This window comes from Prinia subflava, chromosome Z, assembly GCF_021018805.1.
Source record: "Prinia subflava isolate CZ2003 ecotype Zambia chromosome Z, Cam_Psub_1.2, whole genome shotgun sequence".
Classification (NCBI taxonomy): domain Eukaryota; kingdom Metazoa; phylum Chordata; class Aves; order Passeriformes; family Cisticolidae; genus Prinia; species Prinia subflava.
Window position 1 is genome coordinate 13,514,902 of NC_086283.1, and position 14,351 is coordinate 13,529,252.

The following is a 14,351-nucleotide window of genomic DNA, read 5'->3' on the forward strand; positions in this document are numbered from 1 at the left end:
TTCTTTCTAAAGTTATGTTTGCCCTTTCTTCCCAGGTTTATTGCTCCTGATAATCTTATTAGGCCACCATATTCATGAAAAAACCCCAAAACCCTACCAGCACACAAAGACAAATAACAACTGCAGATTTTTCAAGTGGTACTACAATTCTTGAAGACTGAGCCTAAAGGTATGACTGTATTTGAAACTATATATTGCTTCAGAATATATTCACAAGCTTTTATCTTGCTTTTAGTGGAACTTAAGATGACCTTGTTTCTACTTCCAAAAGCCTATATATATATATATATATGTATGTGTGTGCACTTCAAAATCACTTCAGTTACATTTCTGAAAGCCATCAACACTAAATTCGTGTAAGAAAAATATGTAAATATTTCAGCAACAAGGCTTGCAAAATCTAAAAATCATAAATATTGCACAGGATGTACCTCTATTAGGAACAGAAGCATGTACGTGCCCTAAACAGAAAACACTATGACCTTAGTGACTGGTATTTGTCTTTTAACAAATGAAGATGAAAACACAACAAAGCCAATACATAGGGTTCCACAGAAAATGCTAAGTTTTCAATAGGTCTTTCGGGTCCTGTAAAATTCTATAGTAACTGTACAGTAATCTACTTCTTTTTAGAGACTAGATAAAAAAACCTTAACAAACTCTTATCTTTCCACATCAAACCCTGTACAGTTTATTTAAAAGGAGGTGGAAAGACTTGGAGTGTCTCCTTAACTGGCACCTATTGAACTGATGTCAGATGGCCACTGAAAGAAGGAAATTACAAGAAGTGATGCAAACGTACAGAGCAAAGAGGCCAGAGACAGCAGCTGTGAATTTATGAGAAATTTGCTATGAATTAATGAGCTCCAGGATGGAGTAAGAAATGAGGAAAATACTGGTATCTTGCAACATTCACCAGACATAAATGCCTAAACCACAAGTACAAATGCAGATCAAGAACAGCATCATCCCTGTTCTCTAAAAAGTAGAAGTGAAGAGCCTTTTGTCCAATTCCTATATGGAATACGATGGCACACTGGAAGTACAGGTGAAACAATGACGAACACACCTCTGGAAACACCTAACTTCTGAAATTGATTTGATTTAAAAATGTCTTAAGGTTACATTAAAGCATGACAATATTTGTTCTAGTTATAGGTGAAGACTTGTTTTGTAAACAGAATTAGCTTGCACTAATGTATACTGTAACTCTTCCATGCTGTAATCAATCAAATGACAATAACAACAACAAAGCTTTTTAATTTCCACAGCCGAGGACCTTTTCCCTGGCTATTCAGAGACAAAACCACTGCAGTAGGCAGACATTGAAAATAAAACTGATGACTGCACAATTCCCTATTAGTATGCAGAAGAACAGAGTTACAAACCTAGCCCCAATCAGAATACATCTGTGCTGCACAGATAGACAGAACCTTCTTGGTGCCCACAAAGGCCTTGTATGTGAAATTTCTGTCAAGCTGTTCAGACCCCTGGCTCTCAAAACTTAAACTTCAGTGCTTTTTTTTTTTTTTTTTCTTTTTTCTTTCTTTTTTTTTTCTTTTTTCTTTTTATTCTTTTGTTTTTTCCTTTTTCATTCTTCTTCTTTATTTTTTTTTCTTTTTTATTCTCTAGGTGAAGAACCTTTTCGTGATATCCAAGCTAAACATCTCGTGTCATAGCTTCATGTTCCTCTCCTGGGTCAGGAAAGTGAGATCAGTACCTGTCCCTCTGCTTGTCCTCAGGAGGAAGCTGTAGACCATTATGAGATCTCCCCCCTTGGACTCATCTTCTCCAGGCTGAACAAACCAAGCGACCTCAGTCTCTCCTCATTTGTCTTCCCCTCTAGACCCTAAATGTACCTGTAAAATCATACTGTCATCATTTTCTTTATTCTACTGCAACAGAAGTTTAAGTACTCCGATCACCAGTTTAAGTCCACTATTCAAAGTTACTGAAACCTAAGAATGTGCTTTAAAAAATTAGTTTCTACACAGATAGAGACTGTATAGGAAAAAAATCACTGTTTCCAGAATTTAGTTTTAGTGTCTGCATTTGGCTTTCCATACAGGAACAGAAGTGGGAGTTTTGTCCCTAGAAGTTCCCACTGTGCAACATCCCAATTATTTCATGTCAGCTTGGAAGGCTGATCCAGGCCAGGCCTTTCTAGATGGTCAGTGTATGAGAAGTGCCTGTGCAGAGGTTATTTTAAATTCAAGCTGCCAGACTGACTTCATGTGTTTTATGAAGGTCTGTGCATCATGCTGCAACTGAGCTGCTGTGCACTGGAGTCAAGTAGAAAACTGGAATTCAGGCACTCATGGCAAAAACTGTGATTAGCTGATTACTTATGCTGCAAGACCATGACATGAAGCAGGATCAGCACTTGAAACTGAAAAGAATGGCAGATTTCAGATTTGTTATTTTTAGTAAAAAATTAAAATTGTTGAAATGAGGTCATATAAAAAATCAGAAAAATACACAAACTACAGTTTGTGCTTGAATTTACTTTAAAAAAATAGCCCTGTTTTCAATAACATCATTATTTTAATTTTGGCTGTACTTTGCCAATCATGGTATGAAACTAAACAGTGCTTTGGTACAAGCCCCCTCTTTGCTGTTATCCAGGGTACAATATATCTTCTCTAACTGCAAGTATTACAAGATATCAATGCTTTTAGCTGGCAGAAGCTTCTCAGAATAAAGCTCTGCCTTAAGCCCTAATACAGGAGCACAAAAGTCTCACAGCCTCACTACCAGCACCCTTTTAAGTCAGAATAAATGCTGTACATTATGCAATTATAAACAGGGTGTTTTTTCTCTCCTTTCACTCCTCCAGATTTATTTTTTCCTTCACAACAGCTAAGTGAACTTCTTGCCATAGTGATGATGAGCAAGAAGGCCCTGAAAAATGTCATGGGCCAAAGACACGAGGAGTTCATCAGACAGTACATGAATATTTTATGTTACTGCTCAAAAAGCCATCTGGAATACTGGATACCCCAAACCTTAGTCCTCTTGCTTTCCCTTGTCGTTGGAGCTCATAATCTTGCAACAACAAACTGCATTAAGACCCCTGCCCCACCAAAAAACAACAAAAAATAACCCCAAAACAAACCACCTAAACAAAACAACCCCTACCACTTTAAGAAAGCCAAAGAGCTCAGCTGCTTGATCTTACTTTTGCAGTTCACATAAAACACTTGCTAAAGTGTATGCACACAAACCACAGAAGAGACAGATGAGAAGAAGATCCAGAAACAAGAAATTAAGCAAATTTGTCCTTAGAAACAGGGGAGAAAGTGTTAATCTTAGTGAAATAGGATTCTTGCAGTACTGGCAAAGTTACTGTCAGGACAAATTACTTGCTTCAGCAAATACCAAATACAGAAGCAGGCCTGCCAGAGTGCCAGACTATCTCAAACAACCATCCCCCTTCCAGCAAAGCTCTTCTACATTTAGTTCATATTTTGCCATTTTTCTCCTGTTCCTATTTTTACATCTGTGCTTCATTCCCTCTCCCTTTTGTAGCTATATTCCAGATAATGGCAGGAATGTGCAATTTAACATTAAAACTGAGATGGCATAAATGAAGAGGGTTTTTTTGGGGTGTAACTTACACAGAGACTCCTTTCCTAATGACACACAGGGATAAAACTATCACTACTGCTATTGCATCTCCCCAAAAGATGTGAATGAAAAAGTAGCTTAAAGGTACGTAAATTTTTATTATTCTGACACATTGAAACAGTTCCATAAGAACAAGTATTTTCAGTTCCCAGCATTTCCAAAGAGGTTAATTCCTACCTGTATTCCATAAAAACTGGAATAAAGTTTTGCATTGGAACCATGGCACAGATAAAACTAAATGAAATCTTAAAAAAACCAAAAAATGTCAGCACAAGAATAATGTGCTCTTGAAGACTCACCATACATCTATTTATACACTGATTCTACTACTGATTCTAACTGAATAAAAGTAGGCACTGGCTTTGAAATTATCACCCTACTACATGTTCTTCTAACTCTGATGGAAACATTTTCCATAAGACACTGTTGCAAACTACTAAAATCTCAATTTTTTCCCAGTAGGCTCTGCAAGACCACACTGCATTTCATTTATCTGTGCACAGTTCTGAAAATCACCTATAAGCAGTACCCATTGAAACAGTATGGACACAGCACAGTGCAATGACAATATTATAAAAACAAAGTTCATACAAAACGAATTCTTTTCTATGATTTAAATACTGTCAAGGTATTTAGAAACGTTTCTCTAAGATCCTCTGCAGCATTCAGATACAAATATATGAGGGAAGGAATTTGAATATCAAAATAATAAGTAGAATATTCTGTACTAATTCTAATACTAATATTCTATTTTATACTAATTCTTACTAATCCTAGCCAATTAAGCTGCACATAATGCAAGTCCTGAAGTGACTATAATATGAGAAAATAATTAATCCAAATAATACTAAGTAATTATGTTTTTGTAAAAGCTGGGATATAAATAGTAAAAAAATTCTATTCTGAGCCAGTAAATCACCCTAATAAATTGTTCAGGAAGCTGGAAAAAGATGGCACAAACACAAGATAATCAGAAAGATGCTTAAGTTGTGAAAAAATAAATCAATTATATGATAAACAAACCAAGAGTCACATATTGTATTGTATCAGCAAACTACAGCATATGGTAGAATATGGGTTCAAAAAATATAATAATGACTCTTGCACTGTCAAAACATAGTGGCATCTTAATAAAGACAGACACAACTTAGAAAGAGCTTAATCACAAAAGTCAAAAGAAATACATTAAAAGTTCATATTCATTAGAAAAATCAGTTGCAAAAGAACAATGTAATGAAAGAATAACGTAAGTTAGGAAAGCACAGTATCTTAATAATAGCCTAAGAAACATTTCAAAAATACTTTCTATTGGAAATTATGTAACAGATTTTTGTTAAAGGTTCACTTTTTAGCAGCAAATTCAATGCAACCATCAGTGTCACTGTCAAGAGACAGTGGTGTATTTTTGGTATATCTGTGAGAACTGTAGATTATGTATGTACTAAAAAAGCTCATGTGTCTTCCTGAGTAATTTATTGTAAAAATATATAAACACTATAGAGGTATATACCCACAGACATGCACACACAATCACAATGAAAGAAGGCTGTAAGGCCCACCAGAATGTGAATTATAAGGACAACTACGTGCAAACAGAACCTGTAAGTGTGAATCCACTTTGATGTCACTGTCATACTCATTCAGGTAGTCCAGAGCTCACTAACATCAAGACAGAGCTCGCCACTGCCTAAAGGAATTTTGAAAGAGAGTTTTGCTGAAATAAAAAACTAGACAGCAAAACTTATGCTGATTGACTGGTTTTACAAAAGTCAGTACGACCAGCAATATTTGTATCATGCGTTATCTAAAAGTCTACCTCAAATGTTCAGTTTGAGTACTCCAAAAAGGCTAATCTCTGTTTCGACAGAAAAGTAGTCTACACAAAAGGAACACAAAGTTCTTTCTGATGAGGCAAATCAGGAAAGGTCCTGCTCATGAGGGAGGTTTGCTCACTTATTAAGTAATGATTTTGGTTAAATCTTTTACCTATAGAGACCCACTAAACTGTTTCTCTCTACGTGCACCCTGCCAGTCTTCATTTTGAAAGCAATTGCTGTTCCGCAGCACTGTGCATGAGGGTAGGAGTACAAGTTAAAATCAGCAACTGATCCAAAGCTTCATCACAGAGCACAGAGGAGGAAAACAAGAAAGGGTTGGGGACTGGTGAGAAAAATGCTTATTTCCATAGCACAAGGACTGACCCAAACACTGTCTTTCTCTGTGCTACTACCAGAAGTTTATTAGCAGCAGAGTACTTACACACACAAGCAAGGCTGGCATGGCTGTACACTGGAGATTAAGAACTTATTTCACCCCTGATCTAATTTTATACCATGGTTTACACAAAACGAGAAGAACAATCTTTAGAAGAGATTTTTGCATGGGGTGGCAAATAATGGAAGCTGCTCCTCTCTTTCCACAACGGCAGTTCGTAGCTGTGACCAGAGATTTGTTTTCTTCATATAAAAAAGCAAAATAAAAAGTTTAAAAACAAAACCAAATCCCCTCAAAATCCCACCATACTGATTTGCCCAGAAGGGACAGGAAAAATAGTGCCACATAAAAGAAATAAAATCCCTAGGCTACAAGTGATCCTTGGCTCATCATTCATTCTACCTAACCTGTTTAAAAGAGGCATAAGGATACAGTTTGAAAACTTTCTTGGGTGCTTTATGACATGCTGAATTTCTACTGGGGCAACATAAGTGAACTCTGAACATATATTTGTTCCTATTTAGATTATCTTCACAGAGATTTGACAGAGGAGCTGTTGATGAAAAGAATAATCATCCTCTACATCTTGAAAATGAGGGTATCACTTTTACCTGACAACTTTTCAATACTTTTTGTTAAGTCCAGGAGGGAAAAGAGAGTAGAGTTATCACTCAAAATTTGAAAACAATTCCTGGGCATGAGTAACTTTGGATGTTACATCCATGAGCTCTTCATTACATGGATGATTATTATCTCCATAAAGAGAACTCACCATGACCACAAACATGTAAGGATAAAGACAAAGAGAGCAGCATTCTGACACTGCACCAAGTACCAGCTGGATTAAATGCACCTGTGCTATTTCCCACGCAGCTGAGGCTCTGACCAGAGGCAGAGAACTGCTCTATTTGCAATATTAAGGTAATAAGGGAGTGAAATACAGACTATCAGACACAGGCAATATTTAGATACCCTACATGCTCATGAAAAACACATGGGCCTACCAACTGGCTCTGGACAATTACATAACCAGGGTGTGGGATATGACCCTGATGCGCAGTATCTAAATCCTTTTCCAAAATATGTTTATTTTTCTGTCACTGGGCTTCATCATATAAGACTTGAAACAAACCACTTCATCTTCATGAATTCAAGTGGAGCCAGTGCACAAAATCAGCACTATTATTTTCTGTCAAAGTCATAAAATCATAACAGTCAATGACCCTGCAGTGAGCAGAGACAACATCTACTAGATCAAGGTGTTCAGTTGTAATCATGCTGTATCAGCATTTCTCATATATTTTCTTTCTTCCACTAGAAAAATGACCAGCACTGTTCTGATAACTGGGCTACGAAGTAACAGAATGCAATGTGCAGAGAAAACATGAAACAAATCTGCAACATAGAGCTAAGCCAGGATCCAGCTATGCTACAAACTGTGAGAATTTCTCCTGTGACTACACTTGCACTTGTTTCAGAAATCCTGGATAATCAAGGCATTAGAGATAATTAAGAGATGAAATTTAAATTCTGCAGAATCATGCTTATGGTCATATATGAACACAAATATTGAAATGGGTAACTACACGTACAGCCGGCACTCCACTGCCTGACTATTAGACCTACATTTTCATCTGTTACCTTTCGTTCTTCTTGAACATCCTTTTACAGCAACAGTTGCATATTACCAGTTTTACTGCTTTATCTATAGAACCAGTCATTTTTCAGTGTCAGGAAAACTCTGAAATCTATTGTGAGGAAGAAAACATCTTAATATATATGGGGAATATAGTGTACGGCTTCAGAAGTTGAGAGGTTGTTTAGATAAAGACAATTCTTTTTGGTTTTAACCTATTGGACTTGAAGGTAATGGGACCAGCTATAAAATTCATAGGGAATGCTCTTTGTAAACTACAGAACAGTTTGATGAGTTGGTATTTTCATAACAATAATAAATTTGCAGGGAAATCAATTACAATGAAGCTTATGTGCTGTGCACTCATCTTTGTCCCACTTCTATTTCCAATTATTTTTTGCCTTAAAAAATGGATAACTGGGTGACTTATTGGGAAATTTGTTGGATCTGGCAGTATTATACATTTTTTAATCAGAAATTCTTCCATCTACCTCCTGTAATTTAACTTAAAATACTCATGAGCCCTAATAACCTAGTATAATCAATTCCTTCTATATACTCTTGCAGACATTCTGGATTTCTTCCACTTCTTGGTGCATTATTTTGCAATGAACTTTTTGGTATTTGTAGATTCATCACAAAATACAATTGGTGTGATGAGCTCCGTTGGTGGATTTACCTGACTGACCTGCAGCAACTGAACAAAACCATGGAAGTACTACATGAGAAAATGGTTTCAGTTTTGCAACAGTTATAATTTTTTGCTGTTCAGCTGCAGGTTAATCACAGCCAATTGCACAGAACTGCTGATGTAGTGACATTACATATTAATAGGGTTACTATTTTTAATGCCTTTCTGCAAGGCGCTGCTAAGACCTGGCTTGTTGAAGAGGCTGGGGCACAATCTATGCAAATTTGTGCTGACCTGGAGCACACTGCCCTGCCATATGAAAATGTTTCACTCAGACAGCCAGAGGATAAGTAAGAAAGAGTTCATCACTTTCTTTCTGAATACATTGAGAAGACACTACCTCTACTACTACTTCTACATGTGGAGGAGAACTTGTTTTATGGTCAATTTGGTTTCACTGAGACTGCAGCACACACACCCATGTAATCTACAAAGATTAAGCCACTAAACCAATGGCAGAACAAACACAATAAGAGAAATTTTCCACTTTCAATATTAAAACTTAAGGGTATTAATTTCAGTCTGATAATGTCAAAGTGTGGCTCAAAAACATACTGAATGTAGCCTTCAACAGAACTTCGATGTGAGCATGGGCAATGACAAACTGATAACTGAGGTGAACCAATGCAGAAGGTCTTTTTATTGAGCCAGGATTAGTGTGACTCCACAGGAGCCCAGAGCTGGGTGTCCAACCCAACCTGTAAGCTCACACTCTAAAGTACTAGAAGAGTGCCAGCAAAGGAACACACTGCCCAGGAGCATCTGTTGTAAAGTACATAGATCCTATCCTCAAGCGAAAACGAGTCAGGAAGGCTGGACATTCTTCAAGAAAGAAATCTTAACGGCATAGGAGCAGCCCACCCCCATGTGCCAAAAGACAAGCTGGCAGAGAAGATAACCAGTATGGCTGAACAGTGAGCTTTGGCCAGAACTTTAGAAAAAAAAAAGATCTTTGCAAGAACAGGCAGGAAACTCAGGAGGCCTACAAAGACTTCATGAGATTATGATGGCAGATAATTGGAAGGGATGAAACCCAACTAGACGTTTATTTGGTTATTGCCATATAAAATCACAAAGTTTCCATAAATACATAAACAACAAAAGAAGGGTTAAGGAGACTCTCTATCCTTTACTGGATGTGGGGGGAAAACAAAGTGACAAAGGATAAGGAACTTAATGCTGCTTTTGCATCCATCTATAGTAGTAGTATCAGTTGTTCTCAGGGACAACCGAGAGCTGGAAGACAGGGACAGGGAGCAGAATAAAACACCATAATCCAAGGGGAAATGGCCAGCAACTTGCTAGACATGCACACATCTATGGGGCCAGACAGGATCCACCCAAGGGCATTGACGGAGCTGATGGAAGAGCTCACTGAACCATTTTTAATCATTTACCCCCATCCTGACTCACAAGGGCAGTCCTTCCCAGTTCATTAGGCTACCAAATGTGATGCCTTTCTCTAAGAAAGGCTGGAAGGAGGCTGCCAGAAACTACAGGGCTGTCAGACCCACTAGTGTGCCATCACATGGAATGGACAGAATTGTTCCTGTACCTTGAGAATGTATAACTAAATAACTGTCATTGGGTTTGCTGTTATTAAATACCTTACAGTAGATAATCTTAGAATAAAACATCTTCACTACCAAAGTGAATACCTTATTATATCCACTTGCTCCCAATAGTCTCTACTACTCTGAGATACCCTCCTAAAAAAAAAGCATGTGAAGTGCAACTATGGGGTGTTCTGCCTGTCTTTGCAACCAACTGGGCATGGGTATGCCAATGTATATTTCCAAGTGAAAAAGCCAATTTAACGTGATAAATTTAAATCATATTACTGAATCTAGTACATTTTTATTATTAGTTATTTAAATTTATGAGTATATGCAGTGTCAACATACCATGAAATGAAGGAGTTACCAATTTCCAGCATAAATTACTTGATAAAAGGGACTGGGTTAGATGCAGAGTTGTTGAATAAATCAGCAATGCTACAGTGGTTAATTACAAAGTTACTTAAAGGAAGAAAACCTGCAGTATTTTACAGTTATTAAACTTGCAATTGGTTCCTAGTGTGGCTAACACAATACTGAAAAATATAACACATCTCATAGAGGACTGAAGGAAATGGTTTAATGTGTCTAAAACCCACAGTTTAAGGCAAATTCCGTATTGACCAGCAATCAGACTACAAAATATCCAAACAGCAATTAGCTTTCTCTCCGCACTTCCCATCAGTGGATTGCAAGTGCAGTATAAAAGGGGACTCTATAATTATGCTTATTTTACTGATGAGGTGAAAGATGCATGGGGAGAAGTAATGCAGCCAGTGATATCTGACAGACTAATTGCAGCCTGAGTGGTATCACTCTGCCCCACTAATCTCAGGCAAACCTAATGGCCAGTCTCACAGCAATTTTGACATACTTTTCCACATTTCTCTTTTTTTTTTTTTTCCAAGTGTAATCTAAAGACACTGTATCGGACACATTAACTTTTAATGACAGCCACAGGCAGCTGCAATTTCCCTCAGTAAAATAAATGATTAATTAGTAAAACACAGTATGCAATATATGTCCAAAGTGACTTAGTCCTATTGCTAATTGTAGCAATTAGCTAAAGCTCCATAGCCTGCCTGGTGTTTTGCAGAGCTCCAAAAAAAGCAAAGGGCTGATTTATATTCCAAATTACACAAACATATAGACAACATATCTTAATTTTCTAGATTAGCAACCAATAAGGTCAATTCTGACAGCCCCATAAAGATACCTAAAAGTAGAATTATGCAGCTGATAAACAATAACTTTCATAAAGAATACATGGAAAATATGACCTTATTTCTACAAGTCTGAAGATTTTCTTTTTATTATGGTACTCAGTAAAATTAATCAACAAGCTCAACAATTTAAGTTTGAACGAAACCCCATTATCACTGACTAAATAGATCCCTTCCCAATACAATTGTATTTTTCCATTAGGTTTATTTCACCATAAAGACCTTCTCTTGCTAGGCACAAAGCCAAAACCATAGAAGTTTTGCTCATACATCTCAGCCTGAAATGTTCGACCAAAGATTTTAGAAAAGCCCTTAAATGTTGACTCGATTAGCGAGACTTCAACATTGCCTATGCCAGCTATAATTCAGGCCATAAAAAAGTTAACAGATGGAAATAATCTCATTCTCATCTGGAAGACTACAGGAAAGCCAACATATTGCTTGGTTAAGATGTATTATATATTCATTATTGCTGATGGCAATGAGTGAGAAAGAAGCTACAGTCTAGTTTTCAGAAGCTCATTGTTTAAATGCAATCAATCAGTTGCCAGAAATGTTATAAAACGTAGGAAGTATAGAACATCAATTGTTCTATAGGTTCCCCCAAAATGGGGGAGTAAAAAATGACAGAGATTAATTGAAGAAACCTTCAGAGCAGAGAGGCCTGTCTGAAGTCAGAAGGTAAAGAATCGATTTCTTAGAAGCAGACAAAGCTCCCAAATTTCATTCATCCAAGTCCTATTTTCTTGTTTTCTCTTTCAAATGAGAGTTATTACTGACAAACAGTTCAGTACTATAAAGACTTTGAAAAAAGAAAAAACCAAAAACCAAACAGTCGAAACAAACATCCAAGAGCTGGAGACAAAACGGAGACCCAATCCTGGGTGCAGGATTTTTGCACCCAAATCATGGACAGGGTGCAAAACAGCTGGCATTGTCTGCTGTGCTGAAGTGGCTCTTACCAAGCTGCCCACACCAAGTAATACAGGTAATACTCTGGTAGTACTTTTGCATGAAATTATGCATCCCACAAGTCTTGGTTACACAATTTATCACAGATTCGTCTGTCAGAAATGGAACATCCATGAGAAAAAGCTGCAGATGAGATTGAGAGAGATCTCACAGGACACTTGTAAAATCACCGAGTTTCCTCACATGCCAGGGTCCTCCAGACCATACAGCTTTTTTCAATGAGGTTTCCCAAAACATCGGGGAACAATCTGCCTGCCTTATGAGCCTCACATGGACCAAACCCATAAAAAATTATTAGTAGACATTTTCAAGGCTTTTTCACTAAAAGTGAACGGTAATTAATTTTCTTAATTGAACAATCATTCATTAGCCTTTTACTAAGTAACATTCTCAATCTTGAAAGTTACTACCATGTCTTCAATTTCCCTTTTCAAGATAAGACTAATAACAAGCCTGTAAGTCTGCAGAACAGTACAGGATATATTGTATGCAGTTTTTCCATTTAGATTCTTCAATTACAAGCAACTGCAACAAAAAAAGCATATTTTACTAGCTAGTATTACATTTTGGCAGATCATAATTAAATTATTCCTTAGAAGCAGCACTCAGTGCTTAAGAAGAAGGATTACACTGAATAACAGGGCTAATATTTTAACTCGATTAGCATGTTATTTTTCAATAAAGAGGTATACATGACTGCAATTCCTTCCTCTATGGGTAATATGAGGTATAAAACAGAAATGCTGCAACTTTTTTTTCTGGTAAACCATGTAATTCTCCCCATATAATTTGTATGCTTTGTATATTTTTGAAGTAGATGAAAACATGTGAAATATTATTATTTTTATAAATATATAATCTTATTTTACAGTCTTGCAAGTATAAAATATTTCAATTCTATAAAAGACTACCAGAGACTATGTTTAACTACATCTAAAAATGCCTGAGCATTCCATGGTAAGGAAAGAATTTTTCTTTTATGTCTTTTGTTCTGTACTGCTCTGAGTTTGATTTATAATATTGGTTGGGGCAGAAGTGATTTTTGGATGAAAAAATTACATCTAGTTGCAATGGAAGTAAGGGATCTTCTCCATGGAAACTGTCTGCTAAATAGGCTCAAATGACTTATTTATCAGATTCTTCAATACCATATTTCAGTTTTATGGGATTATATTTTCCTATAATCTTTCACTAATAATTTAAAAGTGGCATAAATGTATAAATGTCTGAAGATAATCAAGTTGTGTCATTTCAATATAAATCTCTAATGTATTTCAAGGTTATGTCCTTGGTTGTTCAAAGTAGCTACTCAGGTTCTTTCAAGGTAAATTACAGCACATATGGACATCCAAATGAAGGATTAGGAAAAGGCCATTTTGATTTCACAGGGCAAAACAAAAAGAAAACTACAGAGACACACTGTGTTACAGCCAGTTGGGGAGGTGAAAATTACATAGTACAAAGGAATAAATGAGTAAAAGACTGAATGATTAGGATGAAAAAATAAGATCAATGAGTTATGTAAGGAGGTATTAGTAACTGGACATGAAATTCCAGTGAGTCCCATAAAATACCTTCTGCGGAAATCACCTGATGATTGTTTTAAAGATGAAGTACTGGAAGGTACAACATATTTCCAAACAGAGAGTAACAGTAGATTCCTACATAAGTCTAATGGAACTCCTTAAATTAAAATTAAAATTCTTATGCTTACCATCATGGTAAGAAATACCTTTTCTGAGCACTATAGAATTATTCACACTAGAACCAACAGAGAATGCTGTCAATATTACCACCTGAATGTTAGAACTGCTATGTCATGCAATATCGTAATTCTTACTTGTTTCTACATAAAATGAAGTTACAAATCCCTTAAATTCACTCTATGTTCTCATACTACATAGAAAGCAACTAATGGAGTATTAATGATTTCAGTTCTGGATTCAGAAGTGCATTAAGAATCCATGTAGCACAAATCAAGTTTCTAGTGAGCTGAAGGAAACTGGAAAGGCTGGGGCTTGCCAGTGAGCAAAAACCATGCTGTTTAGGAGGGCTAATTGCAAACTACCATGGCTAAACCTTGGACAAACCTTTTCAGAAAGGACAACAGTTGGTGGAATTCAGCCACGCGTGACAAAGAAGTGAGCAGTAAAAATCCCCCAAATTATTTTTAGTTCTTATTATATGACACTTCAACAAGAGAAATTCTGTTTCCATCTTCAGGAAAAAAGTTACAATGATGTAGTCACATATTGGAATGGTTGCCCAAAGATTATGGGGAAAGCCCATTAAGGTACCAAAAATTTAAGTGGACAAGGATCTGAGCAACCTCTTCTGAGTTAGCCTTGCTTTGAGGAGAGAAAGTGGATCTCCAGAGACCCTCTGAACAAAAATTATTCTGTATTTCTATGAACTATATAGATAAAAACAAA

General features: G+C 36.6%; 1 protein-coding gene across 5 annotated transcripts in view; it reads right to left on the reverse strand.

Annotated features, from left to right (window-relative positions):
- Positions 1-14,351, reverse strand: part of CCSER1 (coiled-coil serine rich protein 1) — a 616,060-nt gene that overhangs the window by 360,226 nt on the left and 241,483 nt on the right. The gene's annotated exons all lie outside the window — the stretch shown is intronic.